Source organism: Triturus cristatus, chromosome 8 (assembly GCF_964204655.1).
Source record: "Triturus cristatus chromosome 8, aTriCri1.1, whole genome shotgun sequence".
Taxonomy (NCBI): domain Eukaryota; kingdom Metazoa; phylum Chordata; class Amphibia; order Caudata; family Salamandridae; genus Triturus; species Triturus cristatus.
Genome location: NC_140591.1, coordinates 1,213,670,060 through 1,213,682,959, shown reverse-complemented (window position 1 = coordinate 1,213,682,959; position 12,900 = coordinate 1,213,670,060).

Sequence of the window (12,900 nt, the reverse complement as noted above, 5' to 3'; positions counted from 1 at the left end):
TGATCTGACCAAGATAACATTCGGTATCCATCAGGGAGATAAGGGAAAAAGATTGCAAGTGCGTAGATCCTGACTCTTTTTCCTTTTCCAAGAGTAATAACGTATCTCCAATGGTAGATAGATTGGATTTAGAAATGTCGTCATGAATCTTATTTATTTTGTTTGTGAAAAACTGAGCAACTTCATTGCAAAGTTGTTGTGAAGCTAGTTCAGAAGTTTCACAGGCTGCTGGTTTCACAAATGAGTTTAAGGTTTGATATAAGATCCTGGGAGTATTTCCTGCAGCTAAAAGAAGAGCCTGTATGTGGGATTTCCGGGCATTACGAATTTCTTTATGATACATAGTTAGGGCTGCCCAGAAATGATTCTTGTCAATTTCATCGTGGGTCGTTCTCCACACCTTTTCTAGTTTCCTCGCCTGTTGTTTAAGAGATCTCAAGTGCTCCGTAAACCATACTTCCTGTTTACGAGCTAAACGAGGTTTGTAGGTTTTCATAGGGGCAATCCTATTAACCACCTTAAGAATGGCCCGATTATAGTTGGCTAACGCCTTGTCAACATTCTCTCCAGAGCAGATGGGGGGTGCAGCAAAATGCTCCTGAAATATTTCCGGAGTGATCTTGTGCCATGGCCTACGCCTGGTAGGAAGGGCTTGCACCTGAGAGGGAGCTTTACCTGAGTGGAAGGTGAGAAATTCCAAGACAAAGTGATCTGTCCAATTAACTTGAGTAGGAGAAGCGCATAACAAGGTGTTAGGTTTATTGGAAAAAATGAGGTCCAGAGTATGTCCTGCTAAATGAGTGGGGCCAGTATTCATTAGGGTTAATCCAAACAAAGAGATATCAGTTAGTAAGGATTGTGCCTCAACATTATCTTTCAGGTCGCTATGCACATTGAAATCTCCTAGAAGTATAAATTCGTTCTCAGTATCAATGTGTCTGGCAAGTATCTCCAACAGCAAGATGTTAAAGCTAGTACATAATTTTTAAAATAAGGATTTGTGCAATTAAAATTAAATTTCCCAACAGTAGAAATCATGTAGCGCTGACTCTCTACTGAGTCCACATACGCTTCCTGCAACGCTTACTGGCATCAGACAGCTCGGGGAGACACTGCCACCGTCCACACCTAACCGCCAGAGCCGTTCGTTCCTCGCTGCCTTTGTAGTCCTCACACTCAGAAGCTAGAACGCTAACCGCCCGTAATGCGGAAGTGACTGGGTCTGCCTGTCCGCCCTCCGCTCAACGGCGTTAATCACCGAGTCGGACCGAGGCGTGCAGGCTGTCAACTGAGCCCAGACTTCCCTACCAACAAATGCGGGTGAGTGGGGAACTGATAACCTATATTAAGTTGTACTGTGGCCTAATTTTTAAAATAAGGATTTGTGCAATTAAAATTAAATTTCCCAACAGTAGAAATCGTGTAGCGCTGACTCTCTACTGAGTCCACATACGCTTCCTGCAACGCTTACTGGCATCAGACAGCTCGGGGAGACGCTGCCACCGTCCACACCTGAGATAAGGGTTGGGCATGACGGCCAGATTTAACCAGGCTGGGGACAGGCTACGTGAGGCTAATGTGCTAATTCCAGAGATCACCACATTACCAGAAATAGATATATGACACTGAGATAAAAGGTGAACATTGGATGTGAAGGCCAGAAATGGCCAAACATGGATGCGAGGAACTGAGACCCAGAGTTGGGTCTGGGGAATGGCGACCAGAAATAAGAGCATGGCTCTATTGGCAGAAACGGGTGTGATTCCAGAAACAGAATTAAGATAACGGTGATGCTCAAGCGAGTTCCCACTCCACCCTATAGAATGGGGATTGAGTGGCTGATACAGAGACGTTCAGAATAAGAATATATTTAAGAAGGTTTTCTAATTCTCTTGTAGAAATGTGGCATAATCATACATACCATGTAAGTCAGAATAAATAAAAATGGGAGATGAGTCAACCAGAGAAGAAAAATACACTTGAAATATCCTAGGATAAGGGCCAAGGATGGCAGTTAATTAAGCACTGATCAAGAAATCAGAAATATGCTTAATTCTTTGTGTTCTCTGCATGTAGGACTTGTTCCCGAAGCATGCTGTTGGGAAGTAATGTTGGGTTCTTAGCGGTCTCGAGCAATAGGCACCCAGATGGACAAAAGTAGCTGGTGAGGTCTTAAATAAGGAAGTCATATGAATTTCCAGTGAGTGAATGGGGACCAAAAGGAAGGGCTAACAGTGAGGAACCACCTCGCCAAAGCTCTGTCTTCCATCACATTTCTTATGGTCTCTTACTCGTTCCTTATGGCATTTTCTACACATCATCATTAATACTTTATTTAGGATTTCACTTTTAAATCCATAAAAGAACACAGTCATGCAAAAACATAATTTCATAAAATCACAGATCAAATGATCATCTAATAACCATCACAGAAGATAAAAAGCATGTGAAAGAGTAAAATGTTAAGTTATTAATTAACATTTGTGAAAACACCACTGCTGGTGGCACTTGTTTCAAATTCAATCACTTTAAAAGGAAAAACCCTTCTTGGCTTGACATAAAAGCCAGAGGTGGGTAACATATTGAGGATAAATATGGTTGCCGTCACAAGGATGCTTGGTAAGAGGGCTTGGAAAATTCCGGGGGCTCTCTTTTGGACTGATGCCTAGACAGAAAAGTCTTCTTTGTCCAGCCAGATTAGATTTAGTAATTTTCTTGCAACTGAGAAATAAATCACGCCGCCCCATTAGGGTAAAAATCCCTTCTATATAATTTAATCAAGGACTGAGCTCAGCCTTGTCTAGCGATAGACAAACTTGCAATATATTTTCACTCAGTTGTGTCTCAGCCCCTTGAACAGACAGTTAACCATCTTAAAAGAGAGTGAAGGGCCAATACGTCAGATAAGTGACTATGTATAAATAATGTGGGTTTGTTTCTGCTTATCAGTGGCACTGATTTCCCCAAACTAGGCAATCTGCCCCTTCTTGTGTTATCTTTTGCATATGATATGGTCTTACCATGGCTGGTGAACTCTCTTTATTGTCTTGGTTACTTAAACTACCACATTCCAGCCACCAGTGGGGGAAAAGATCACCCATCAGGGGGATTAACAATCTGGGTTCGTCAAGCCATCAGTTATAACATCCAGGAACTCTGGACTCAGGGCAATGAGATTCTTGCCATTCCGTTGAAGATGGGTCCGTGACGCAACATCGACATCTACAATGTCTATGTGAGGGGACGAGGTTGAAAGTTTTAACAGCTCTCTACGATCTTCTAGACCTGCCTTCCTGGGATTCCCTTGTGTTAGTTGCGGGTGATTATAACTCTACCTTTGAGCCTCTTTGTAATGAGGAGCACATTCTTGCAAAGGAGGAAGATGCCCTGTGGGGTATCCCAAGACTGGAACTGGCACCTATTAAAAAATGGTCAGATGTGGCAATTCAAATTAAATCCATTTGTTTAGAAAAAGGGCTATGGCGGCAAATGGGAGAACTGTTTCAGATAGACATGGGGCGAACACATTCAATAACGGCAATAGTGCAAGCCGTATAGATTATCTACTAATCAAGCTAAAGCTATGGTACCCCCTTCGGGACATGGTTGTGAGGGACCGCCATAGAGGGACCTTAAACTGCTATGCTCGACCCTAGAATTACAAGCACAGTGGGAACCCATACAACCACGTAATGCACTCATCACTCTAGATTTGGTCCCCTCAAAAGATATGGGGGCGACTGAAATGGGCAACGATATTAGAGAAGCCCGAACTGTTAGCCACTATTGCTAAGGACACTGAGCTCATGATAGCTGAGCTAGAGGCCTGTTCCATTAACACCGGTTTCCCTGAGGGTATAACCGCCTCTCATAATACATTTTTGGCCCAGCTTCGCTCTTATTTCTTTAAGCAATGTAGGGACAAGAGAATCCAACAAAAAAATCAAGCCAATGATTTAACAAGGAATGTAGATTAGCATGTAGAGTCCTGAGGTATGCGATCAAACCAGGGGATCCAGGCAGTGTACGGACATCCAGGAAAAACTACAGGAGGACCCAGGAAAAGGCTTAGAAGCAATGGGATGAAACCAGATGGCAGGACGTTAGAATGGCATGTGCCAGCAACAGCTCGAAACAATTTTGGAATATAGTAAAATGGGACAGCGGAGGACAGCCATTACAGCCACAAAATCATGTAGCTCAGGATCAATGGGTTAATCACTTTGAACCCCAATATGCACATAGCACAGATGAGGGAGACCCTTTAGAGCCTCCCCATTTACTTTATCATGACACGGTCTTCGTTCTGGCAGATGTCAATGTTGTCCTAGGCGCAGTAACGGGGGAAGAGCACCGGGCCTAGATGGCATCCCAGCTGACATCTTCCTCTAAGATAAGCCCAAGTGGAGCGGGTATATTGTCCTACTTTCAAATGTAATCGCCCTAGGTGCCCCAGTCCCCGACTCATGGAAAGGGGCTGAGATCATCCCCATGTATAAAAAAGGGCATAAATCCCTTCCAGGCAACTATAGGCCCATCAACCTAATAGAATCTATGCAAAAGGTGATGGGCCAGATGGCATTGAACAAGGGCCGAGACTGTATAGAGGAGCAGGTTATTCTATCTCCACTACAGTCTGGTTTTTGGGATCACTCCAGCACCATTGACCAGGTGTTTCAGTTCATGCTAATACATTGGCAGACTGTGGTCTTAGGAAAGGGCAGCCTGTATGCTGCCTTTGCCGACCTCAAGTCAGCTTTTGACCTAGTCTCTCGCAGCAAACTCTGAGCAGTGTTGCAGGAGCTAGGGATGGCACCAGAGCTACTTTCCCTTATTGCTCGCCCCCATGAGGGTAATTTTGCCCAAATACGGTGGGGCTCTCAGGGGAATGTCACCATCCCTTTCCCATAGAGAAAGGAGTGTGCCAAGGCTGCGTCATGGCCTAGATTACTGACACGAGGTAAGTTATTGTCAACCCCATTAGGATATGCTATTTAAAGAACTCTGGGTCCCCACCCACCCAAAGGTGGCATGTTCCATCGCAGCACATAATCCCCACTAATTTTGAAATGTCCTGTTACGAGCGGGCTCACCTTTGTGGTAGAATGCTCTTGTGCTCAGAGCCCCGTGAGAAGTGGAATAGCCACAGTATCTTAAAGTACATCGATCTTCTGGTATGAAAAGGAACGATAAGTAGGGACAGAGGTTTACCTGGTAGCTGACTCTCACCACTTCATTCTGGTCACTGTGGTAAATAAAATCTTCTTTACCGGACTGAATTTCATACGGAATCTTAAAATAAAATAAAATAGCTCAAAATAACAAGAGGCAGAATCCGTGGTATAAGAGGTTTTCTAAATGGGCTTTATTCCATTCAAAATGGCCGACTCGAGTCGCGGCCTTCAGGTTCCGTCACCACGAGGGTTCAGGAAGTGAAGTACAATACTTTATTGACAGACATGCATTTTTATAATAAGTACATTACAATGAAACGAATGTAGAAGGCGTAACATTTGATAAGAAAAGTGACAAAACAGGTACGTAATCGAAACTAGGCGTAATAAGGAATAAAAGAAACATGATTGGTTAGGATTATCAGACATAGGTGGATCTATAAGATAATACTTGGCATAGATGCGCGCGCAGCAGCATGACGTGTGAGTGACGTGCAACTAGGGGGTGAAGGGACTTGACATTTAGCTCTACATGTGGAGACGAGAAGTCTGGGGGGTCAAGTCAACCTAATCCCAAATCATATCTAACATCCTATGTTTAGAGAACTATGTTATCCACAAGGAAGGACTCTCGGACAGAATCTAGTCTATACTGACTGTGTGCGTGCACAAACGCCTAAGTGTCTATATGAGATGCGAGGGGCAGAAAACTTTCCATGGCAGCAGGGCTATGAATCACTTGCAGGAGGACGGAAAGGCTGAGTCCTTTGCTTGTGAGCTAAAGGAAATGTTTACCTAAATCACTAGACAGGAATGCATCGGCTAGAGAGCAAAATAGATAATTCGAAGGTGAAATACAGCTTCTTGGCAGGCAGGCGAAAACTGGCCGAGGCAGGCACCGTTAGCTGCACAGGGAGTAGGACAAAGTTCATGGATACAGATGCGAGCTCAAGCTGAAGCTGTCAGAGACAGAGAGCAGGGAAAGGCTTTGAGGACAGAATCGGGCCTACTTGCCTGAACTGTAAAAATGGAGTAACTTAGCCATATAAAGTCGGTGGCCTTTCATGCTTAGGAATCGAATATCCAGCCCATTGATGGCGGATCTGACAGAGAACATGTCGACGGTAGACACACATATGTTTGCGTCTTAGAAACTGGAACTGGAGGGAACATACATGTATTTGTAACATGCATATAGAACCGTTGGGGTCCAAGATAGGGGACATGACTGATCAGGAAAATCCACATTTCCACATTCCCTCCTTGTCCCCTACTTGCCCTTCAAGAGATATCAATCTTCATCATTCCATCGATTTGCTCATGGAGCATCATTTCTTCTTCCTTCTTCTTCCGGTATTTTGAACGAGAACTGTGATATGGAATGCATGATGTGGCACACAGACCACAAATCGCTGGTCCACATTGCAGGCATAAACAACAACTGAAGAGCATAAGAAGGCCAATACCTAGGAAGGATAGAACTCTCCATCCCCAGGCTGATATCACACTCCAAAACCACCCGGACCACGTCCAAGTGCCTGGATTTTCGTGTATCTGGCTTACAATCTTATGAAGGCGTGTTATAGCTTTATATACAGATGGCGAATTTTCTGGTATGAATATGCAGCAGCTGGATCCGATGACCCTGCAAGCTCCGCCCCTATCGGCCAGGATGACGTCAAGGACAAGACGATTCTGGAGAACAACAATTCTCATCACTGATTGTTCTTCTGTCAGATTGCCTAGGGCGGCTATAGTCTCGTTTACTACAGCTTCAAGAGTCTTGGTTAGTCTGCGTATCAGCTTACTATTTGATATTGTACCTATATAGGGAAAGATACCTTTATTGAAATCTACATACTTGTCCCATGCCGTCTCAGTATAATCGACAACTGGGAGATCTCTTCGCTCTCTATTGTGTACTAAATGAACATTTCGATAATAATCAGGGGGAGCTAGGAAAACAGGTGGCAGAAGGAATGCTATGTAACAGGTACCATCCCAATCTAGAGGCAGACGCATATATGCCGTCTGACCACATATAAAGTAAGAATGGCTAGAAGCTCTAAATGAAGATTTACCTTGATCACTATATTCTACTGTAGTAACGCATTTACTGTGGCCCATATGTATGGAACCAACTTTTCTCACACATAATTCACCCTTGACTGGAAATACTGACATAGTGGGCAGAATTAGTTCAACTTCGGATTTGACATTCAAAATCATAAGATTAGGCGTAAAATTACCTAATTTATACACTTCATTTTCTAAATCAGTTCCTGTTCTACTGGGGTGACCCTCCTTATTAGGGTGACAGACTTTGAATAAAACTAGATTCAGATTTCCCCATATCCAATGTTGTTGATAAACTGCTGTGTCTGGGTCTATGGAATTTAATAAACTAAACCATGCTCCACAGGAGCCATTGTGTGTGAACGGATGTGGAAAGAAAGGCAGAACTCCTTTGTTATTCTGATAGGGAGGGAGTCGGCCACACACCCAACAATTGGTGGCATTACTAGTCTGATGGGAATGATGTAACATACTAATGAAGGTGTTGTTGCGCAGCGCAAGTCTATAGGTCAACTCATGTGGGGGTAATTCACTAAAAGAATGTTCATCAGTTATATTGAAAGCACGTTTAGAAACAGGATAATACATATGCAACAATATACTTGCAGTAACTATTAAAAAACTCAAGGAAAACAAAATTAATAAAGTCACAATACAGTGGCTACGCAGTAATTTACAATAAGCATGTCGTTTCATTATGATTCTGGACTCTACATCATTCAGACCTAAGGGATACATGTCGGGACAGATTCAACCGCTTCACCTTGGAGAGGACTTAAACAATCAAATCGTCCGACAGTTTGGATCTGGACCTGAGTTTCTGCTTATAGAGTTCGGTGCTACTGGCTTCAGCCAAGGGTAGCTTTGAGTCAATGGGGGAAGACACACGGGGAGTACTGTTTGTGTCAGGAGGAAGTCCATGAAATTTCTTGATATGGCTGGAATGCACCCAGCCTTTTCTCCCTTCGATCTTCACAGCTGTTCTGGTCGTCAGCAGGACCAACTTAGGAAGCCTCCACCTTGGCTCCAGTTGGGTTTTCCGATCGAAATTCCTGACGAGAACATAATCGCCGGGAATTACATCATGAGGTTTCACCTCGGTGTTGTCGGGAAAAGCTGCGACTACCTGTGAACGACAAGATTGTAGTGCAGACATCAAGGAAGCCAGGTAATCTGTCAGCATATTACAGTCAACATCAGTTATTTTACGGGGTATAGGCGTCCCCCACATATTCGGTGGTCTACCAAAGATCACCTCATAAGGGGATAGCCCTGTTCGAGAGTGTGCTACCATTCTCATGTAAAATAGCGCAACTGGTAAGGCTACTATCCAGTCCACACCTTTTTCCTGACATATTTTAGACAATCTGATTTTTAAAAGTTGATTATGTCGTTCCACGAGACCTGCTGCCTCGGGGTGTCGGACACAGTGGAATTTCCACTGATATCCCAACAAAAGTGAGACATGTTTCATTAATTCGGATGAGAAAGGCTGGCCGTTATCTGAATATACAACACGTGGTAAACCGTACCGTGGGAAGAATTCTCGAACTAGCTGCTTGGCAGTAGTCGGGGCAGTGTAATCTGATACGGGATACGCCTCTGTCCAACGGGAGAGAGCGCAGACAACTACGAGAACATATTTGAATCCTCGACAACGTTCCATCTGAATATAATCCATCTGGAGGACTTCAAAAGGATGGTCAGGAGGCTGAAATCCACCCTGCTCTACGGGAACACTCTTTCCTGGATTAAACTGACAACATATCATACAGGTACGAACTTTTTGTTTAGCTGCTGCTCGTAAATGTTTGTTGAACCAAATGTGCTGAATGCTGTCTAGCATAGCCTTCTCTCCTAAATGTGCTGGACTGTGAACTGTAGCTATAATGGCTTGAACCATGGAATCAGGGAGAAACCATACAGATTTCTCCTTCGTCATCCATCCTTGATCTGTCTGGATCCCTCCTAGTTCAGTCCACTTCTTTATTTCTTCTGCTGTGGCATGTGTCTGTATGTCAATTACGTCAAGTGCGGGATCCTTAATTGTCATACACTGTGTTGGTGTCTGAACTATTGGCTTTGTCATGTCTAATGTGCGATTCTGAGCAGTCTGTTTAGCTGTTCTGTCAGCTAAATCATTGCCTTGAGAAATGGTATCAGTAACCTTCGTGTGTGCTTTACATTTCATAATCGATATAGCAGTGGGTAGATGTATTGCGTCTAACAAAGCATGAATGAGGGGTCCGTGCTGAATGTGGGCACCATGGGAAGTTAAATAACCTCTCTCTCGCCACAGCACGCCGAAGTCGTGTACAACTCCGAATGCATAACGTGAGTCAGTGTATACATTAACTTTCTTATTTGTGGCTTGAATACAGGCTTGTGTTAGAGCAATAAGTTCTGCTGCTTGGGCTGACAAAGTATCTATACAATTTGTCTCAATAACTTCAGTGTCTGTTGTGACTGCATACGCGGCCACTAAATCTCCTGAATTTGTTCTCATGCACGATCCGTCTACATACAACGTCAGGTCTGGATCTAACAATGGAACGTCTGTCAAGTCTTGTCTAGGTTTCGTCTTTATTTCAATGATTTCAACACAATCATGAGCTAGTGGGTCTGTTCCAATTACAGGTAATAGTGTAGCAGGATTCAATGTATTACACCGTCGGATCTCTATGTGTGGTTGAAACAATGTCAGTTCATAACCGGTAAGTCTTGCTATGGTCAAGTGTTGTGTTTGTGTTCGGTTCACAAGAACCTCTACTGCATGTGGTACTTGTACTGTCAATGGATGTCCTAACACTATGGCATCGCTTTGTCTGATTGCTAAAGCTGTCGCTGCCACTGATTTCAGGCATGCAGGCAAAGCCTGAGCTACGGGATCTAATGTACTGGAAAAATAAGCACATGGCTTGCGTGATCCTGCTTGATCCTGAGTGAGTACTGACAAGGCAGTACCTTCGCGTTCTGTAACAAAGAGTGTAAAATGTTTGCTATAACATGGTGTTGCTAAAACAGGTGCTTGACATAAAGCTTCCTTTAGGCTTTCAAAAGCTTGTGTATGTTCCTGAGTCCAAGGGAGAACAGTCGATGTGGCTGCCTCCTGTGTGGTTAACTGAATGAGTGGTTTTGCTAGAAATGCGTACTGAGGGATCCACTGCCTACAATATGAAGTGAGGCCTATGAAAGCTCGCACCTCCTTTTGTGTCTGGGGTATTGACATGTTAGCAATTAACTGGATGCGATCTGGTGTAAGCTGCCTTCCCTCCTTGGACAGCGAGTGACCAAGATAAATAACTCGCTGGACACAGAATTGCAGCTTAGAAGGAGACACCTTGTGCCCCTTGTCGGCTAGGAAATGTAAAACTGTCAGAGAAGCTTTTTCACATTCTGACTCGCTTCTCGCTGTGATCAGCAGATCATCGACATATTGAAGCAGTGCAGTATTGACTGGCATGTGGATACTGTCAAGTTCTCGTTTCAGTGCTTGGCTGTAAATGCTGGGGCTTTCTGTGAATCCTTGGGGAGCGCGTGAGAATTTAAAGCTGCGCCCATTTAAACTGAATCCGAACAAGTATTGGCTTTCCGGATCTATTGGGACGCTGAAAAAGGCATTCTTGAGATCGATTACAGTAAAGAATGTTGCTTCGGAATCAATTGCTGTCAACAATGATGATATATCAGGGACCACAGGGAATTGTGGTACAATGCACTTGTTTAGTTCACGCAAATCAATAACCAATCGGTACACTGGTGGGGCAGTAGGATCAGTTCGTTTAAGAATCGGAATTATCGGTGAATTACATACATTGGAGTCTGTTTCTACAACTACTCCCTGGACAATCAGCTCATCAATGATTTTCAGCAAAGCCACTACAGCATCATGTGGTAACTTGTATTGTCGCATTCGTGGTAGTACCACTCCTGCTTTCAGTGTGACTCGATAGGGTGTAATGTTCATGCAGCCAACATCCGTAGGGCCTTGTGCCCATAGATGTACTGGTAAAGTCTGTAGTCGGGGATCCATGTCTCTAGACACATAGTGACCTTTAAAATCACGCAAAAACAACCTTACTCCTTCCGGAGAACAACATATTATGGCTCCTAGTGCTTTCAGAGTTTTAATTCCTAACAGATTTTCTGGGCATGATTTAGTAAGCAATAAATCTGTAGTTCGTGTCAAAGGTCCTATCGTAAGTGGTAGAGGCTGTGATACTTCATTAACAATAGGTTTTCCTGAAAAACCAAGGGAAACATTTTGAGAGCCTGAGAGGGGTGCCCCTGGAACTTCACTACGTTTTATGGTTGTTCGACTTGCCCCTGTATCGAGTAAGAATTTTCTATCTTGACCTAATAATTCACTATGTACATAAGGTCCTTCTTGATCTACAGGAATCTCGATAAGCGGTAAGTCAACTTCCCTCTCTAGGCTGGTTCATGCGTAACGCTGATACTCAGGGTATTCATACTGTGCAGTCTGATACATTTGTCGTGTTGTGGTTTGTGTGGCAGTAGCAGGCAACGGTGGTGCAGCTGGCACAAACTGTATGGGTTGCTGTGAGGCTGGCATGGACTGTTGCTGAACTGGCATGGACTGTCCATGCTGCATAGTTCCTTGTTCATTCTGATCGTGTCTAACTAATCGTGGTCTCTCTTTTGCAATACCTGTAGCTATATTACGTTTCAGGACTGGACAATCGTGTACATAATGGCCTAGTTGTTTACAGTAATTGCAGGTTCCTTTTACAGGAACTGCAGAATCACCAGAATGTGTCACACCCTTTTTGTGACCATCTGCTGGTACTGTCTGAGAAACTAGCATTTTCATTTTTGTATCCTTCATGCGTCTATGCTCGTGTTCTTGTTCATCCCTAATTCTATTGTGATGATACTGTAACATTTGTAGCATTTGTGACGGAGTGTTACTTTGCCAGGTACTCTCGAATTTCAATATTCTATTCTTCACTGGAGGCAATGCATTTTCCACTAATTTTGTCACAAATAAATGTGGATATGAGTCACTACTTGCTTTTATACCACTATTTATACCAAAACATTTTTCAAATCGAGCATAATAATCGCTTGTGTCTTCATCTTGCTTTTGTTTGCAGGCTGTGATTGCACCCCAATCTTCCTTTTTTGTAGTTAATAAACGTGGCAGTACCTGTACTAGTAAACCTGGTAACAGTTTAACTTTATCCCCGAGCCCTGAACCTGCAGTTCGGCCCCTTTCTTCCTCTGCTAATGCTGTCCAGTCTATCTTTTGGTCTCCCACTTCCCACTCTTTTTCTTTCAGTTTTTCATAAATGCCAGCAGGCAAAAGCACCTTTAATATCGTCATAATATCAGGAAAGGTGTACTCTCCCATCAGTAACATGTCTTTAATTTCTCGGTGGAAACCCGCTGGGTCTTTGTCATGACTAGGTACTACTTTTTTCATTTCTAATAATTCCATTTTTGATATGGGTGTGTAAACAAATACACAGTGAAACTCATTGTCTTCGCCTTTTATTGGGTGCACTTCTCGTAGGGGATTTTGTCTATCCATATAGTACGGCGCTCTTTCTCTGCGGGGCAGCGAGAGAGAATCCGGACTTACAAAAAGGACATACTGCTTACGTGACACTAATATCTCTTTAATTAG